Below are 20,354 nucleotides of genomic sequence, written 5' to 3'. Positions count from 1 at the left end.
ACTAAAGACCTGATATAAATTTTCTTTTAAATTTTTTATTGTAGTAAATATAACTAAATATGCAGTTGAAGCCATATTTCGGTATACAATTCAATGGCATTAAGTACATTCACATTGTTGTGTAACCATCACCACAGTCTACTTATAAATCTTTTCCGTCACTCCAAATAGAAACCTAACTATTAAGCAGTAAATCCTCCTTCTTTCCTCTCTTTGAGCCACTGGCAACTTCTAATCTGCTCCTTGTCTGTGAATTTGCCTATTCTAGATATTTCATGTAAGTGGAGTCATACAATATTTGTCCTTTTGCCATTGGTTTATTTCACTTATTTTCAAGGTTCATTCATGTTGTATAGCATATATCAGAATGTTTATTCGTTTGTTCTTTTTGGTTTTTTTAAAAGATTTTATTTTATTTTTAGACAGAGGAGGGGTAGGGAGAAAGAAGCAGAGAAATATTAATATGTGGTTGCCACTACCGCGCCCCCTACTGGGCCCCTTTACTGAATTGGCACCTCGCCCGTAACTCTGACCATGTGCCCTGACTGGGAATGAACTGACAACCATTTGGTTCGCAGGCTGGTGCTCAGTCCAATTGAGCCACACCAGCCAGAGTATTTTTTATTTTTTTTTTTTAAATCCTCACCAGGGAGTATGTTCACTGATTTCAGAGAGGAAGAAGTTAGTCCTTTTCAATTGCTGAATAATACTCCATTTTATGGATATACTACATTTTGTTAATCCATTTATCTGTTGGTGGAAATTGGGTTGTTTCCACTTTTCGACTATTGTAAACAATGCTTCAATGTACATTGGTTTACAGATTTGTGTTTGAGTCTGTGCTTTCAGTTTTTTCAGGTATATACCTAGGGGTAGACTGAATGGGTTGGGTGGTAATTCTTTGTTCAGCTTTTTGAGAAACTGCCAAACTTTTCCACAGTTGCTGTATCATTTTACACTCCCAGCAGCAACATATGAAAAGTTTCAATTTCTCCACATCCTTGCACTTACTTTTTTAAAATTTAAAGCCATCCTAGTAGGTATAAAATAGTACCTCATTGTGGTTTTGATTTGCACTTCCCCTAGTGACTGACTTGTTAAGCATCTTTTCATGAGTTGGCCATTTGTGCATCTTATTTGGAGAAATGTCTGTTTAAGTTCTTTGTCCATTTTTAAATTGAATTTCATTGTTGAGTTTTAGGCATTCTTCTGTATTCTGGATATTAAATTCTTATTAGTTATGTGGCTTGCAAATTCTTTATTCTGTAGGTTTTTTCACTTTCTTGATAATGTCCTTTGATAAACAAAAATTTTTAATTTTGATGAAGTTCAATTAATGTTTTTTTCTTTTGCTGGTCATGCTTTTGGTGTCATATCTAAGAATCCATTGCCAAACCCAGGGTCATAAAGATTTATTCCTATGCTTTCTTTGAAGACTTTTATAGTTTTAGCTCTTACATTTAGGTTGTTGATCAACTTTGAATTAATTTTTGTGTATGGTGTGAGGTAGGGATCCAGCTTCATAGTTTTGTATGTGCATATCCAGTTATGGAATACTTTGAATATTATTATAAACTTTTTGTTTACTTATTTTCTGGATTACTCACTGGCATTTATATTTTACTTTGGGTTTTTGACTTTACTACTTATTGTCCTCAACTTTACCCTTCCTGTGCCCTGTCATCTTTCTTTAAATGAGGATACAAAATTGTGTGTATTACAGCTTTGCTGCTTAAAATACATGAGACATTATTAAATGTCATTCCTTTTTTTTTTTCCATTTAATTTTGTGTAGTTACTTTAGAATTGTTTGTATTCCAGAATAGATTGTAAGGACCCTCAGGGTAAGGCGTATATTTCTTTGTTTTCCAATTTCCAGTTCTTTCTTATCCCTCCGTTATTCTGGTGCCCAGTCTGGTACCACGCAAGTCATGTGCTTAACTTTTATTGACAGAATTGTGAAGTTAAAACATTATTTTGAGCCCTGGCAGGTGTGGCTCAGTGGATTGAGTGCTGGCCTGCAAACCAAAGGGTTGCCAGTTTGATTCCCAGTCAGGGCACATGCCTGGGGTGTGGACCAGGTTCCCAGTTGGGGGCATATGAAAGGCAACCATACATTGATGTTTCTCTCTCTCTCTTTCTCCTTCCCTTCCCCTCTAAAAATAAATAAAGTCTTTAAAAAAATTGTTTGGAGTTTGTGAAATATGCAATATGCAGATGATGTATTATTTAGAACTGTACACTTGAAATCTATATTATTTTAATTAAAAAAATCATTATTTTGAGTTTGTGCAAAGAGCGTATATATTAAAAAGCATTAGAAAATTCTTTTGCCTAGCAATCCCAAAAGTTAGCTAGTGAAGAAGTATCTGATTTTTATATCTGTATTATCAGGTTTCCCTCCATCACACTCTTTAGTGTTCAGTAAGGTCTAATGTTACTTGTCCTAAGTGATCTCCCTGGGGAGAGTCCATTTTGTAATCTACGGTCCAGATGTCAGTGAAGGGAAGGCTCAGCTTGAAGGCTGGCCTTTGGTGTTTCATTTTCCAGTAGGTTTTGACTTCTAAGTAGGTGTTTCTTAGTATCTTGTTAAATAAACACCTTTTTTTCATAGTAACTTATATGAGATACTAGTTATTCATCCATTACTTATTTTAGTACATTATTACTATTAATAGTGAAAACAAAGAATTGTTTTATTTTCTGGTTCCAAGCAGTATAACATCAGAGGGGCCAGAGCAAATCCAGTATTTCATTTTGAAAGACTGAGATACAATTATCAATCCTTGCATTTGGGAAAAAGACAAAAGGATCTGAATTAAAAATCTTGAAGAACTTTATAACATACTGATTAATCTTTTAAGGAGAATTTCTGTCTGATGCTTATTGAATTTATCTGTTGGTAGTGACTGGCATGCCAAGTAGATTTCCTGTGGCCTGTAACTGTATTTTAACAGTGAACATGATGGAAGAAGCTTTTCATTCTCCTATTCTTTTTAGACTTGGAGTAGATTTGTAAAATTTTCAAAACAATATTTGTGTTGACAAAGTAACAGTATTTAGGTAAATTGTATAATATTGATTTTTATGGAATCATGAAAGAATGACTAAGCTCTGGAAGGTAAGGAACATCTCATAATCATTTGATTGCAAGACCTCTTTTAGGCTGAAATGTGGTGAGTGGAGAGGATACAGAAAGGCTGTACATAAAGTGTTAATGGGAGATAGACCCAAAACACAGCCTTTAAAAAAATTGTTGCCATTTAAGAGTTATTCTAGAGTGTATCCTGAGAAAACAGAAGAGGGAAAAGCTCCTAATCTGGGGGTGAGAGGGAGATGTGTCCCCTTTCTATTTTGACCTGAAGGATATGAGGCCCTGAACCAGGTACATAGTCACCTGGTTGGCCATTCTGTGACCTGTTTGCTGCCTTCTTTATGAAAGCTGTGTTGGATGACTGGGGACCTAGCTTGTGACCATGGGAAAAGGAGCCTAATTCTTGGCCCTATTCATGCCATGATCTGATTTTGTGAAGTGGCCACAGACAAGAGCCAAGAAAGCACTATTGCTGAGAGAAGACTGTTTGAAACTAACATCTTGCAGAGAACTCTAGGTCTTGGCAAAATCAGGACTCTTATATTTTCAGATTTTTACTTGAATTATTAAGTGATCAGTGATCCTGTTTTGGAATTTTTGGGGTGGGAGTTAAACATTGTGCTTTTGGAAAACTGGCTGCTGTTGAGGTAGCTCTGGATAATGATGGCATTTTTATGTGTATTATTGGCTGTAAATTTTTAAAAAAATCTTCAGCTGAGGACTTTTTTTTTTTCATTGCTTTTAGAGACAGAGGGAAGGAGAGAGGAAGTGAGAGAGAAACATCAGTGTGAGACAGAAGCATCGGTGGGTTGCCTCCCATATGTGCCCAGACCAGGGAACAGACCCACAACCCAGGCACATGCCCTGGCTGGGAATCGAACCCACAACCTTTGGTTACGGACCATGCTCCAACCAACTGAGCCACACTGGCTAGGGCTGGCGGTAAAATTTTTTTTTTAATTTTTTTTATTATACCTAGGGGATATTCTCATGTCCCTTTTTATTATGAGCAAGTTTGAATCTGTTGTAATTGTATATGAAGAATCTTTTCATCTTGTTTAAACTACTTAGGAGAAGAGCTGTAAGTTAACATGCATTAATTTCTTAAAAATGTAAAATATTTGTTTTTGAACAGGTAATACATACACATGATTTAAAATTTAAGTTTTCCTTCTATCCTGTCCGTCATCCACCCAGTTCACTTTTCAGTAGCCTCCAATGCTATTAAATACATATGTGAAAAAAAAGTGCATGTATGTATGTGTACCTATCCTCCCTCCCAATTTTTCTATCTTTCTCTTTTCCTTTCTTCCCCTCCCTCCCTTCCTTCTACTTTTTTATTTAATGTATCTGGGAAATCATTGATGTCAGTACTTAAAGTCGTCTTCTTTGTTTTATTGCTTTCTTTCTTTTTTTAATGAAGAGTACAGCTGAATCGTATACCATTGTACAGCATACCATAATTAATCTAGCCCTCTATTGAGGGACATAAAGAATAATTCTTTTTCTTTTTTGCTTTTTCTTAATCTTTTGTTCTTACAAAGCCTTGTGTCGAGGGCTGACTTTCAGTAGATCACAGCGAGGGAGCTGCTCTGCTATGTTGGAAACCCTGACCTAGAAGCAGGTTGTCTACGAATGGTTTAGCGACAGGTTCCCCAGGAATTTATGGTGTGTGACGGGTGAGGGGATGGTCCCCTTTCTGGCTGCACCCTGTTTTACAAAGAATAATTCTGTCACAATTTATTTTGCCCATGTGTGAATAAATAAGTTCCCAGAAATTGATACTTTGGCTTCAAAGTATGTGCCTTTAAAATTTTGAGAGATATTGCTAAATTATTCACACTAGAGGTTTTAATAAAACCCAGCCTGCAGTGTGAGATTCCAGAAGTTAATACACTTGAAAATGTAATTTTGTAAAAGTATATGACTCTGTCTTGTCATACATCATTTTTGCATTGAAACATGGCTCTAGTTCAGTGATAAAAATTTAATTAAATGCTTATTCTCATTATGTGTGTGTTTTTCTGTTTTTGACTTTGCAGGAATTCCGTGGCTGGAATAGGTTCAGGAATAAACTTTGTTTGCTCTTAGGTGTTACCAGTACTGCCTTCTATATACAACTACTAGAAGTGGACAGTTTAGTGAATAACTGGATCCTTCTTTTTTTTTTTCAGTTCTTGGCGTAGCAACTGATGATGCCTGTGGTTTTAGGATTATAATTTTATCTTTATGTTATTACATACAGTGTGATTTAAATAAAGAATTTTAACATGCCTTCAGATGTTTTAAAATTTATAATTTCTTTGAATAGATAGCTTTTATAGGGTTAAAAAGTTCAAAAGGTACACAAGGATAGAGAATGACTTCTAAGTCTTCCTTTACCCGGTTTTCCATTCTTTGACATCCCTTTCCCAGAGACAATCACTGTTTCCAGTTTCTTAAATGGTTTTACAGGCATTCTATGTATATCCAATCTTGATATATTTATAGGCTGTAGCATTGTTCTGTTAGTAGCACTGTTATTTTTAACATGTATTATTTTTGTTTTATAAATAGTACATTTTCATTTTGGAAAATTTAGTGTTAACATTGTAGTATCTTTCATACTCTTTCTATGCATGAAGAATGTAAGTAACTACTTTTTATTTTATGAACAAAATGGTGTCACATATATTTTGTTTCCTATTTTCACTAAACTGATTGTAGATATCTTTCCAGGCCAATAAGAACATATTTTTACAGTTGTTCCTAATGACTGCATGGTAAGCTGTTTGGATGTACTGTAATTTCCTGATTTCTTGTTCTTTAACATTTAGGGTTATTAAAAAATTTTCTTGAACAACTTCAAGGAACAACTTTATATATACATTTTAACATACTAGACATTATTTCCTTAGATAAGTTCATAGATTTGGACTTATTGGATCAAAAGATATACTTAAAGGTTATTGATAGATATTTCCAAATTGCCTTAGTTTTGAAGTTTTTCTCACAGCCGTGTATTAAAATATTTGATTATATTTGATTATATTCTTAAGCAGTCTTTTTGTTTAAATGTGTCACTAAAGTGAGGAGAATTAGGTGTTTTGGTAGTAAAAACACATGTTAGTCCTGGCTGGTGTGGCTCAGTGGACTGAATTCTGGCCTGAGAACCAAAGGGTCACTGCTTTGATTCCTGGTCAGGGCACATGCCTGGGTTGTGGGCCAGGCCCTCCAGTTGGGGGTGTGCAAGGGGCAACTAATCGATGTATCTCTCTCTCGTGGATGTTTCTCTCCCTCCCTTCCCCTCTTTCTAAAAATAAATAAAATCTTTAAAAGAAAAACATGGAAGTAAATGTTGGAAAAATATTGAAGTCACAGCTTGATTTGGAAACTGAACATCTGTATGTACAATTCAGTATGTACTAACAGTTAAGACACATCTCTTTTTTGTACCTTTGTTTTGGATTTTTTTTTTCCTGAATCCATAAAGTGTGAATGTCATACTTTAAATCCATGAAGTAAAAAATGTCATTTTAGTAATAGTAGTCTTCTATTCTGGTTGATGTGAGAAATACAGCAAAATTTCCCTTAAGCCTAGTAAAGTACAGATTTAAAGTCTGCTTGAAAAAATTAGTTGAATGGGGGTGAGTAGAACACAGTACATGAAGTTGTCTTTTGAAAAGTCTTTGTCACTGCTCAGCTGATGTTCTTAATTATTTTTCTCTGCCAAATCACTTGTATTGCATTGACAGGACTTAAAGCTAAACCTAGTAAGATCCAATTTGTCAGTAAATCCCTAAAGCCCTCCTTTTAGGTCTCTTTCTTCGGCAAGCCTCGGACTCCCTTATTTAAAGACTCTGTGACTGTGTAGGTTTTTGCAGTCCATCAGATTCTGTGTCTTCAGTATGAGTCTTGGTGCAAGGACCGGAAGCCAGGGAAATGATTTGGAAGTGAGAGACAATATGCAAAGCTTGTGTTTTAATATCATTACACACCTAAGATAGTGTTGCCCTGGGTATCCTAATATTTATTTCATTGTTGTAGTCTTTCCTTTCTCCCTGCCTACCAAGGAGTCCTCAGAAAAGTAGACTTACTGGAAAGTGACTAGATATATTGTTTTGGAGTAGATTGTCCACTTGTTTTTTTCACCCCAGTCAACCTGGGGCTCGTTGAAGGCAGTGCCTTACAGATTGAATACATAGGTATTCAGTGAACTTAGGGAACTAGTTCACTGACAAGAGGCTATCCACATTGTGTGTATATTTTCACTTTTCCTGCTTTAATCTTTGAATACTTAGATTGAAAAGAAGTTGCAAAAATAATGCAGAGAGTTCTGTTTACACTTTACTCAGTTTCCCCAGTGGTTATGCATTATCTTTTTTTTTTTGTTCTCTTTCCCTATTATTGATCATGCCTTTGGCTTGTCATTGGCATCTGTGGGAAATACTGAACCTCTGAACTACACATTGCTGACTACTTTCTTAGGGTTACTTGTGGGGATGCATATGGTTCTTTCTCTTCTTTTTTTTTTTTTTTATGAAGCACTTGCTGAATGTTCCAGGTGCTATAGTTGCTCCTCTCCATTCAGGCTTATTTAGGAACGTTAAGTAGGGTGGATATATCCTTGCTTAGAAGGTCTTTCCCCTAAATTATACGATGTATACATGTTTGAAGTACTCAGGGACCCAGGTATATTGTTAAAAAAGCAGCTATGACTTAATAAAAATAGTCCTGGATTTGGAGTTAAAAGCTGAGGTTCATGTCCTGATTCTGTTTCATACTTGCTGTGTGATCCTGGAAGTCACTTTGCTTCTGAGTCTGTTTCCTCTTCTGTAAAATGGGTATGATAATTTGCAGCGGTTTTGTCTGGGTGGAGGAGAGGGAGGTTAATGTGTATAATCACTTAGTGGATTGGAAAGTGTTGTTTCAAATATTACGTAGCTATGCTTATTTCATTTATTTATTTTTGTTATGCTTATTTTAAATTGCTAAAAGCCAAATTTGAAATTACTGCTGCATTATTTTTTTACAGCTTGACTTTTTTTATTCAGTAAAGAGAAAACTTTCCGTTTTTATATCCTTCTTACACTTTGTGTCTTCACATTAAATAACCAGTTCTTAATAGGTTTTGTGTGTGTGTGTGTGTGTGTGTGTGTGTGTCAACTGGTTGTAACCTAGCTCCCTTGGGAAATTTGGGATGGCCATGTCAGCTGTCCTGCTATCAAGTGACATATCAAATGCTCTTCTCACTTCTTATTCACCTAAGTCTGGGGATTTCATGTTTCAGAAGCCTCTTAGAAAATACCTTATGTGAACATATGTAGTCTTTTCTACTTACCTTTAAACAGTTTTCACTCTTAAAAAACAACTCTTAATGTGGTTCTAGAAACTGAAGATTTTTATTTTTAAAGGGAAGACCTGATTTTTATATATAAATGGAATAAGTATAAAAAGTGGGGGGAAACATGAAAAGTTTAAGATTTAGATAATTGACTATATTTTTTTCTTAAATGTGGTCTAGATGCAGACAAACTTTTAAATCATTTAGGGACAGACATCTGTACAACACTGCACTCAGTAACAGTAAAATACACATTGTTCTCAAGTGCTTGTGCCGTAAACAGGACTCCATAAATTTAAAACGATGGGAATTCTACAAAGTATGTTCTCTGACGACAATGGAATGAAATTAGATATCAATAACAGGGAAATCTGGGAAACTCACAGATATGTGGATATTAAACAATACACTAAGTCACCTATGGTGAAAGGAAATCACAAGAAAATTAGAAAATATTTTGAGGTGATAAAAAAAAACAAACCACCACCAACTTACCATGGTGGTAATGGTATAGCACAACAGTGTGAATGTACTTACTGTCATCTAACTGTACACTTAGAAGTGGTTAAAATGATGAATCTTATGTGTGTTTTATCACAAAAGAAAACTGCTGCTCATTCAGTGTTCAATGATAAATGTTTATCGAGCACCTGCTATGTCCCATGCAGGGGGGAAAAGTACCCAACATACCATAACTTAGTGGAGTCAGTGAAAGCAGTGCTCAGAGGGAATTTATAGATGTCAACGCCTATATTGAAAAAGAAGAAAGATCTTAAATACTAGTAAGAGAAGAGAAGAACAAACTAAACCAAAAGAGCAAGCAGGAGGGGGGAAAAACAAAGACCAGATTAGAAATAATTAACTAGAAAAAGTAGCAAAAATCAACAGACTAAAAATTGAAAGGATCAACAAAATTGACAAACCTTAAGTTAGACTGATGAAGAAAAACAAGAACAGGACTCAAATTAATACAATCAGGAATGAGAGAAGACATCACTGCTGACCTTACAGAAATAAGGAGGGTTATAAAGGATTACTAGAAACAATTATGACAACAAATTAGATAACCTAGGTGAAATTTATGCATTCCCAAACAGACACTGCTGAGATTGACTCGAGGAAAAAATAGAAAATCTGACTAGACCATAACAAGTAAAGAGATTGAATAAACAAAAACATCCCACAAAGAGCTCAGACTCAAATGACCTCACAGTCCATATTCTACCAAACTGACCAAATGCAAGTTCTTCACAAACTTTTAAAATAAAAAGGAAGAAATGCTTCCCAGTTCATCCTTTGAGGATGTCCTTACTCTATTACCAAAACCATACAAAGATATCACAAGCACATTACAGACCAGTATCCTTTACGGAGATATATGCAAAACATCTCAACAAAATACTGGCAAATTTAATCCAGTATCATATTAGGATTATACACTGATCCAGTAGGATTTATCCCAGGAATGCAAGCTTGGTTTCATATCTGAAAATTCAGGTAGTATGACATATCAATAGAATAAAGGATAAAAACCGTAGTATCTTCTCCGTTGCTGTAGGAAAAGCATTTGACAAAATCCAGTACCATTTTATGATAAAAATACTAAAAAATAGGAATTGGAAAAAACTTTCTTAGCGTGATAAAGGCCATCTGTGAAAACTTGTAACTCATGTCATAGTTAGTGATAAAAGAATAAATGAATTCTTCCTAAGATCAGGAACAAGAAAATGTTTTTTTAATGTGACTTCTGTTAACATGGTACTGGAGGTTCTACCTAGGGCAGTTAGGCAAGAAAAAGAACAGGTGTACAGATTGGAAAGGATGAAAAATAGTCTATTGGCAAATGAGATGATCTTGTACAGAGAATATCCTAAGGAATGCACTGTAAAACTGTTAGAACCAATAAGTGAATTTAATAAGATTGCAGCATATAAGAGCAATATACAAAAATCAGTTGTATTCTTACATACTTGTAATGAAAATGAAACTAGAATAGTTCCATTTATAATAGCATCAAATAGAATGAAAAACTTGGAATATAAGAAGTGTAAAACCATATATAAAACATTGTTGAAAGAAATTAAAGATCTAACTAAATGGGAAGACATCCTATATTGATGGATGGATGACTTAATATTGTTAAGATGGCAATACTTTCTGAATTAATCTACAGATTCAATGCACTCCTTGTTAAAACTCCACCTTCCTGTTTTGCCAAAATAGACAAGTTGATTTTAAGATTCATATGGAAATGCAAGGGACCTGTAATAACCAAAACAATCTTGAGAAAGAAGAACAAAGTTGGAGGATTTCCATAACTTACTACAAAGTTACAGTAACCAATAAACAGTCTGCTACTGGCATAGGATATAAAGATCAGTGGAATAGAATGGTGTTCCAGAAATAAACCCTTACATTTATAGTCAATTGATTTTATAGTCAAGAATGAAAAGACAATATTCAGTGGGGAAAGAATAGTCTTTTCAACAGTGGTGCTGGGACAAGTGGATATCCACATGCAAAAGAATGGATTTTGGTACCCCCAGCACAGACAGCTGTCCTGGGGTATCCTTTTTTTTTCTTGTCCCATGACTGTCTCCTTTTTATTTATCGGGCAGGGAAGGGGGCAGGGGCTTGGGTAGAAGAGATTCCCCCTGTCCTGGGGTAATAGTAGATGGGTCACAGTTCCCATGGTCTGTTCCCATTCTCCTGACGGGGGTGGGAAGGATAGACTTCATAAAGAGAGAAACTGAGAGAAAAAAGGAATGCATTTGGATACTTCCCTCACACACGTAAATTAACTCAGAATTAATAATAGACCTAAATGTAAGATCTGAAACTATAAAACTCTTGGAAGAAAACATAGGTGTAAATCTTCATGACCTTGGATTAGGCAGTAGTTTGCTTATTTTTCTTTTTTATTGGGGTAAAATAGGCAATAATTTCTTAGGTATGACATCTAAAACACAAGCTAAAAAAGAAAAAAATAAATTGGACTTCATCAAAATGTCCAGCTTTGTTTCAAATGACACCATAAAGAAAATGAAAGTACACTCTACAGAATGAGAAAATATTTGCAAATTATATATCTGATAAAGGGCTTTTATTCAGAATGTATAAAAATTTTCAATCAGCAATAAAGACAATTCAGTTACAAAATAAGCAATGGATTTGATATTTCTCCCAAGATGTCCCAGTGGCCAAAAAGTTCATGTAAAGCTGAACATTCTTAGTCATTAGGTAATGGAAACTTAAACCACATGAGATGCCACTTCACACTTACTAGGTTGGCTATAATAAAAAGATGGACAGCCCCAGTGTGGCTCGGTTGGAGTGTGTCCTGTAGACTGAAAGGTCATGGGTTTGATTCCTGGTGAGGACACACACTCAGGTTGTGGTCTTGATCCGAAGTTGGGGTGCATATGAGAAAGCAACCAATCGATGTTTGTCGCAATGATGTCTCGCTGCCTCTGTCCACCGCCCTCCCTCTCTCCCTCTCCACTCCCTGCCCCTCCACAAGCAATGGGAAGAAAAATCCTCAGATGAGGATAAAAAAAAAAGATGGACAGTAAGTGTTGCTGAAGATGAAAATTGGAACCCTCATATATTGCTTGTGGGAATGTGAAATGGTGTAGCAACTTTTGGAACACAGTTTGGCAGTCTTTAGAAAATTTAACATGGAGGTACCATATCTGCATTCTAGTTAACACTCATGTTTGTATAGCAGAGAAAATTAAAAACATGTTCATGTAAAACTTGTTCAAGAATATTCATGACAATATTATTCATAATAGCCAAAAAGTGGAAACAATCTAAATATCCTTCAACAGATAAATACATGTATGAACAAAATGTGGTGGAATATCTTTCAGCCGTAAAAAGGAATGACATCTTGATACATGCTGTAACATGGATAAATCTTGAAAATAATAGGCTAAGCGAAAGATACCAGATGTGTTTTATGATTCTGTTTATATGAAATGTCCAGAATAGGCAAATCAAGTCAGTTAGAAAGTAGATTATTGGTTTTCGTGGGCCTAAAAGAGGGCGTAAAGAGGAGTGACTGCTGAAGGAAATGGGGTTTTATTTTGGGGTGATAATAATGTTCTGAAATAAAATTGTGGTGATGAGTATACAACTTAGTGAATATACAGTAATAAGAAAGGCTGAATTATATAAACTTAAAAAGGATGAATTTTTCAGTAAAGTGTTACTGAAAAACGTAAGGAGTTCAGGTTTAGTGATGTTTGTTAGTCTAGTGAACAAATGAAAAAATGCTATTTGGCTAGTACTTTAAAACTATTAATAAATCTCCCCGGCTGGTGTGGCTCAGCAGATTGAATGCCGGCCTGCGAACCAAAGGGTCCCTGGTTTGATTCCCAGTTTAGGGCACATGCCTGGATTGTAGGACAGGTCCCCATTTGGGGGCTTGCAGGAGGCAACCACAGATTGATGCTTCTTTTCCTCTCTTCCACTCTAAGAATACATAAATAAAATCTTAAAAAAAAACTAAATAAAGCTTTCTGAAAAATATAATAGAAGTAAAGTATTGCTAGATTCAGTGGAAATTTAAATCTCTTTCTAGAAGAGGCAGACGTATTGATCACATCCTGTCTGTGACAAGGCTTCTTGCCCTGATAAGCTGATTCTCTGCTGAGGTCTCGTCTTCCTGTAAGGTCTGTCCATGAGAAACTGTAATTTATAATATAATACAAATATTACTGTGCTTTACCTAGGGTAACTGCCTCGATAATAGTATACAATTTGGTATGCTGATGTTGACGTCAGTCTTGTGTGTATGTTATATATTTTGCTTTGGGAGAAGAAAAGTCAGCAGTGGAAAAAAAACCCAATGAGATGTCTTTGTTTTCAGTTAGTTTTGTCTTACAGTTTATGAATGAATAAAATTGACATTATTAAATTACTGCTTTTCTATTTTAAGACTTAAAATCTTTATCTCTTTTTTAAGAAAATATGAAAAGTAGAAGAAAACAAATAGAAGTTCTCTTAGACCTACTACTCAGAGGCTACATGTTAATATTTTACATGATCTTTGTTTCTTTGTGTAATCTTTACATATGTACTCTGTATCATACTACAGTCATACCTCGGTACTTGTTGGCTTCAGAACTCTTTAATCATTGTACTCGTTGCATTTTGGTGAGAAAAAAAATGTTTCAGCACTCTACGCTTGCCTGGGAGTCCTTGTACTTGCTAGAATTGGTATGAGTCATGAAGCTGCCTGCAGGAGAAAATGCCTTGTTGTTCGGTACTCGTCAGCTTTGGCATTCATCACGAGTTCCAGAACGAGTTAACGATGAGTACCAAGGTACCACTGTATATATATATAATTTAATACAATTTCACATCCTAATGTGTTTAATTAACAATTTTATTACAGGTATTTAACAATTTTTTTCCAAATAAGCGTAAGCTTTACCATTCTTTTAAGTTAAAAAATGTTTGTTAAAAAAAATGTAATGGACAATTTTAAACATCTATAAAAAAGAAAATAGTGTCACAAACTCTTATATACACATTACTGAGTTTCAGCAGTTCTTATTGCATGTCTATCTTGTTTCATCTTTGAGGAAATTTTGAGGAGTAGAAAAAAATAAAAGCATTTTTTATCCATTATTATAAATCTGCCACAGGAGAAGAAAAAAATAAAATTAAAATTATGCTCCACTTTATAGTTTATATTTAAAGAAAAAAAAATCTCTAAAAATGTCTGCAAGAGTAAAAAAATTACTTTAATAAAATACTAGTGAAGGCAAGTATTAATCATTGGAATGAACTTATCTGGTACCTGTATAGTATTTTCCTATTATTATATTACTATTTGTATTTGTATTTGTACACTAATGTGGAGATTTTTTTTTAATACTTATTTGACTTTACCAGCTTGTAGTTTTTTTCCTTTTTTAAAAAAATTTGTTTTTTTCAATTACAGTTGACATAAATTTTGTATTAGCTTCAGGTGTGCAGCATAATGTCTAGACCTTTATATAGATGATGAAGTGAGTCTAGTATCCATCTGACACCATATATGATTATTACCGACCATATTCCCTACGCTGTATTTTACATCCCTGTGACTATTTTTATTATTTTTGTAATTGGCAATTTGTACTTACTTTTTTCTTTTTTATTGAATTTATTAGGGTGACACTGGTTAACAAAATTATACAGGTTTCAGGTGCACAATTCTATACCACATTATCTGTACACTGCGCTGTGTGTTCACCACCCCAAGTCAGATCACCGTCCATCGCCATTTATGCCCCCATCCTCCTTCATCTCCCTCCTCCACACCTTTCCCCAGCAATCACCACTATGTTGTCCATTTCCTTTAGTTTTTTCTCTCTCTCTTTTTTTTTTTTTGCTAAAATCCACCCCTGCCCCCAGCTGTCAGCCTGTTCTCTGAGTCTTTCATTCTTTTGCTTTTTAGTTCATTTTGTTCATTAGATTCCATATCTGAGTGAAATCATATGGTATTTGTCTTTCTCTGACTGGCTTATTTCACTTAGCGAAATGCTCTCCAGGTTCATCCATGCTGCTGTAGCAAAGGGGAAAATTTCCTCCTTATTTTTACATCCAAGTAGTAGCTTTTTATCCACTCATCTACTGATGGACACTTGGGCTGCTTTCATATCTTGGCTATTGTAATTCTGCAATGAACAGAGGAATGTACATATTCTTTTGAATAAGTGTTCTGGGTTTCTTCAGAGATTCCCAGAAGTGCAGTTGCTGTGTCATAAGGAAGTTTCATATTTAATTTTTTGAGATAATGCCATACTGTTTTCCACAGTAGCTGCACCAATTTGCATTCACACCAACAGTGCAGAAGGGTTCTCCTTTCTCTACATCCTTGCCAAAACTTGTTGGTTTTTTCCTCAGATGGGTGTGAGATGATACCTCATTGAGGTTTTAATTTGCATTTCCCTGATGATTAATGATGGTGAGCATCTTTTCAAATATGTCTATTGGCCATCTGTATATCCTCTTTGGAGAAGTGTCTATGTAGGTCCTTTGTCCATTTTTTAATTGGTTTGTTTTCTAAATTTTGGATATTAGCCTCTTACAGATGTATCGGCAAATATATTCTACCATTCAATGGGTTGTCTTTTCATTTTGTTGATGGCTTCCTTTGCTGGGCAAATACTTTTTAGTTTGATGTAGTCTCATTTGTTTATTTTTCCTTTTGTTTTCCTTGCTCAGGGAGATGTATCAGAAAAAATACTGCTATGAGAACTGTTCGAGAGTTTATTGCTTATTTTTCTTAATATGCTGTTTTGGTTTAAAGTCTGACATTTAAGCCTTCATTCCATTTTGAGTTTATTTTTGTGTATCATGTAAGGTAGTGGTCTAGTATCTTTTCTTTTTTTTGTATGTATCTGTCCAGTGTTCTCTATACCATTCACTGAATAGATTATCTTTACCCCATTGTATGTTTTCTACTCCTTTGTCAAATATTAATTGACTACAAAGGTGTGGGTTTATTTCTGGGATCTCTGTTCTGTCCCATTGATCTGTGTGTTTGTTTTTATCACATTACCATGCTATTTTGATTACTGTGGCTTTTAGTATAGTTTGATATCAGATAGTGTGATTCTTCCACCTTTGTTCTTAAGACTGCTGTTGTTATTTGAGGTCTTTTGTAGTTCCTTATAAATTTTTGGAATATTTGTTCTAGTTCTGTGAAATAACACCATTGGTATCTTGTTAGGAATTGTGTTGAATCTATAGATTGCTTTGGGTGGTATGGACATTTTAATGATATTATTCCTGTCCATGAACATCGTACATGCTTCCACTTATTTGTATCTTTTTCAGTTTCTTTGTTTAGTGTCTTATAATTTTCTGAGTTAAATTTATTCTTAGGTATTTTATTCTTTTTGAAGCAATTGTGAAAGGGATTGTTTTCTTAGTTTCCCTTTCTGATATTTCATTATTGGTGTAACTGATTTCTGGATATTTATTTTGTATCCTGCTACTTTACTGAATTCATTTATCAGTTCTAGTATTTTTTCTGTGTGGAATATTTAGTTTTTTTTTTTTTTATACAGTATCATGTCATCCAAAAATAATGACAGTTTTACTTCTTCCTATCCAGTTTGGATGCCTTTTATTTCTTCTTTTTGTCTAATTGCTGTGGCTGGGACTTCTAGCACTATGTTGTGTAAGAGTGGTGAAAGTGGATATCCCTGTCTTGTTCCTGCTCTTAAGGGAAACACTTACAGTTTTTGCCCATTTAGTATGATGTTAGCTGTGGGTTTGTCATATATGGTGTGTATTAAGTTGAGGTTTGTTCCCTCTGCTCCCACTTTGCCAAGAGTTCTTATCTTAAATATTTGAGTGCTGGATTTTATTAAATGTTTTTTTCTGCATCTGTTGATATGACCATGTGGTTTTTATCCTTCATTTTTGTTTATGTGGTATCACGTTTATTGATTTGCAGATATTGTACCAACCTTGCATCCCTGGAACAAATCCCACTTGATCACGGTGTATTATCTTTTTAATGTATTGCTGTATTTGGTTTGCTAATATTTTGTTGAGGATTTTAGCATCTCTGTTCATCAGGGATATTGGCCTTTAATTTTTTTGTAGTGTCTTTATCTAATTTTGGAATTAGGATAATGCTGGCCTTGTAAAATGAGCTTGGGAGTCTTCCCTTCATGAATTTTTTGGAATATTTTGAGGATAGGTGTTAGTTCTTTAAGAACTTCCCTTTGTGAATTTTTTGGAATAGTTTGAGGATAGGCGTTCTGACAAGATTCACCTGTGAAGCCATCTGTCCAGGACTTTTGTTTTTGGGAATTTTTTAATTACTGCTTCAGTTTCACTAGGTGTAATCTGTCTGTTCAGGTTCTCTGATTCTTCTTGCTTCAATTTTGGAAGATTGTATGTTTCTAGGAATTTATCCATTTCCTCTAGGTTGTTCAATTTGTTGGCATATAGTTGTTTTGAATATTTTCTTACAATCTTCTGTATTTCTTTGGTGTTGTTACTTTTTTCTTTAATTTATGATTTTATGTATTTGGGTTCTCTTTTTTTCTTGATGCGTCTTGTTAAAGTTTTATCAGTCTTGTTTCAAAGAACCATCTCTTGGTTTCATTGATCTTTTGTATATTTTTTGACTCTTTTTTTCCTGCTCTGATCTTTATTATTTCCGTCCTTCTATTCATTTTTGGCTTTACTGTTCCTGCAATTTGTTTTTCTTTATCCCTTAACCTTTTTCTCCAGCTTACAGTTTTTCACAGCATATTTTATGGGAGTAACTGATCCACTGGTTACATCTTCTTAGACATTTAAGATTTTCATCTTGCTTTGCAAGTTACACATTATATTCCATAATACTGAAGGGGAGTTTTTCCTTCATTTTGAAATGGTGGTACCTGAGTTCTCATTCATGTTTTTCTATTTGTAATCATAAAAATAACATTCATTATAAAAAAATTAGAAAATAAAGGGAATTACAAAGAGAAATCTGTAATTTTGCTACTAGAAATTAAGCAATGTTAATGATTTTTTTCTACTTATATGACCTACCTTTTAATGTAATATGGTGAACCTTTTTATTTATTTATTTTGGCATTATGGTTGTATTTTGTTATGACTTCATTATTGTTATTTTTCACACTGGGATGAGTGATAGGGGAAGTAATACTAATTCTGATTTTTTTTCCTACTGTAGAATATTCTTGTGATCACTTGAATAATTCCAGAATTAATGATCTTTCCAAGGAAAATAATTGTATTTCCACCCAAATTCTCCTGATGCTTCAGTTCAAAGATTACTACAGGACTGTTAATTTTTGGTGCTAGATATTGACTCTTGGGTATTGTCTCTCACTCAGTGTAACTGTTCTGTGCCTGACTTTTATTTCCAGACTTTTCAAGAATAAGAACTTTTTTTAGTGTCCAGGATCACAGAGTTCTACATAAGTGGAATTCCTAGTATCTGTTAATTGAGAAAAATTGCCAAACTAAAAATAAAAATTTAGAAACACTTTTTACATTATGTTTGCATTAAAAATTCATAAATGCATATACATGCAATAGAAAATATGAGTACTTTTCAGGGGTAATGCTAGATGTGTGTATGGAATAATTCTCAGACATCCTTTCAGTAAGTCTACCCTCTCACCTTATGGGTGGGTGTCACAGATAGTTGGCCTGGCAATAAAAATTCGGGTCTCATCAGTTTATAGGCAGTTTAATTGATGAAAATGAATGTTGATCATTTTGGAGTGAGGGAAGTCAGAAGGCAAGAAGCATTGGTTTGAGCCCATCAGCAGAGCTCTGGAAGAGGGGAAAGGTGGTTAAAAAATGAGTCCATGCAGCCAGATATGTCTCAGAAAGTGTGATCACTTGTTAGAGAAATGGTAAATTTTCCAGAAGGAAGGAGTAGTCAACTTTGGAATGCTGCTGAGAACTGCAGTTAGTGAATTAATACAGAAAAGTCGCCTTTGGATTTGCCAGCATGGAAGTCATTGTTGATTCTGACAAGAAAAGCTCCTGTGGAGCAGTGATGGGGTAAGCCCTATCTGAGGGGCTGTGGAGTGAACAGGAAGTGCATCAGTGTAGTGAGCTGGTGTAGATAGCTGTTTAAAGAAGCTTCACTGTTAAATGGTGTTGTTGATGAAAGTCATCTGAGCTTAGGAAAGGGTCTTGTAAAGATGGGTGATTTGGAGGGAGTTTATGAAGTGAGTCAGTGGAGAAGGAGAGCTTACTGATGCCAGAGAGCAGACATTTGGAAAGTCAAAAGGTCTGAGGAAGAGAAAATGAAGAGAGTGCTTTCCTCATATCACAGAGGGGAGAAAGGTGCTGGTAGCTGTCATGATTTGGTGGTGGAAGATTGAAATTGTCTGATACTGCTTACTTTATAACCAAGTAGGAGGTTAGGGTATCAGGAGAGAGCTACAGGGTAGGATAAATGGGTGCTTGAGAAGATGTGAACTTCATTTTGAAGGGCAAGCAAATTTCCTGGAGAATCTGAGTTGGAATGCTGGGTGGTGTTGAAGGCCTTTTTGAAGTGTGAGATGTGTGTGTTTTTTTCTTTCCATGATTGAATATTTTCTGCAGGCACGAGAAGGCATCTGATTGTGTTGAGTTCACCGGGCAGCTATTACAGAGAGAGAAGGTTGAGGGTAGTTTGAAGCTATTAACATGCCCATGCAATTTAATCTAGACTAAAAGGAATGTAAATTTGGGAAGGAGCTTTTGGAGTTGAGGAGGCTGAGGCCATGTGCTTGAACAAAAGAGCTAGAAGGATGGGTAGTTGTGGTTAGAAGATGGGAACTGAGATACAAACAGAGGTTGCTGATGCCTGAGAGGAGACAACTGTAAGGCTAAAAGTATGCAGAGATGGAAAGGAGGGGATGTTGTCCTCCACTTGGATGTTGACGTCACTATGGAAATTCAGAGGAGATAGGGAAGTTGGTGGTTGTGTACATACGTGGTGAAAGCCAGGGTTGTATCTATGTGGTTGCAGTGTCCATCCTTGAAATTTTCAGTTGAGTTCCCTCAGGCTGCATCTTATATTCCTTTCTCTGTCACCTACACAGCACCTTCTACAGCCTCTGGTTTAGGACTTGTCCTGATACTGTGGTAACTGTTTGCATTTCTGTCTCTTCCTTTTTTGCAGGCAGCCACCTCCTTGGAGGCCTTGACCAAGTCTTACATTCTGTGACTTCCAGTAATCAGAATAGTGCATACACATAACTTGTCACATCATAGGCACAGAGTAAATTGTTGGCGCTGCACAGCAGCTAGATGGGGCGTGCCACCATGGGGGAGTGCCGCTGGGGTCGCTGCTCCTCGCTCCTCCCCGCTGGGGCAGCAACCACCGTGCTGGGGGAAGGAGTGTGTCTCGGGGAAGGAGTGTGTCGCAGGGAGCCCAGCGCTCCCTGAATCTGAAGGAAACCGGCA

At 35.4% G+C, this 20,354-nt stretch overlaps 1 protein-coding gene across 1 annotated transcript in view; it reads left to right on the top strand.

The window, feature by feature from the left end:
- Nucleotides 1–3,330: 3,330 nt before the first annotated feature.
- CLASP1 (cytoplasmic linker associated protein 1) overlaps nt 3,331–20,354 on the top strand; it is a 266,333-nt gene continuing 249,309 nt past the window's right edge. The window contains exon 1 of the mRNA XM_054575023.1: nt 3,331–4,036. The gene's annotated coding sequence lies outside the window, so the exon portion shown is untranslated. The remainder of the gene's footprint in view (nt 4,037–20,354) is intronic.

This window comes from Pteronotus mesoamericanus, unplaced genomic scaffold (assembly GCF_021234165.1).
Source record: "Pteronotus mesoamericanus isolate MK-2021 breed Mesoamerican mustached bat unplaced genomic scaffold, CSHL_Meso_final contig_27, whole genome shotgun sequence".
Taxonomy (NCBI): domain Eukaryota; kingdom Metazoa; phylum Chordata; class Mammalia; order Chiroptera; family Mormoopidae; genus Pteronotus; species Pteronotus mesoamericanus.
This window is presented reverse-complemented; position numbering and strand designations above follow the sequence as displayed.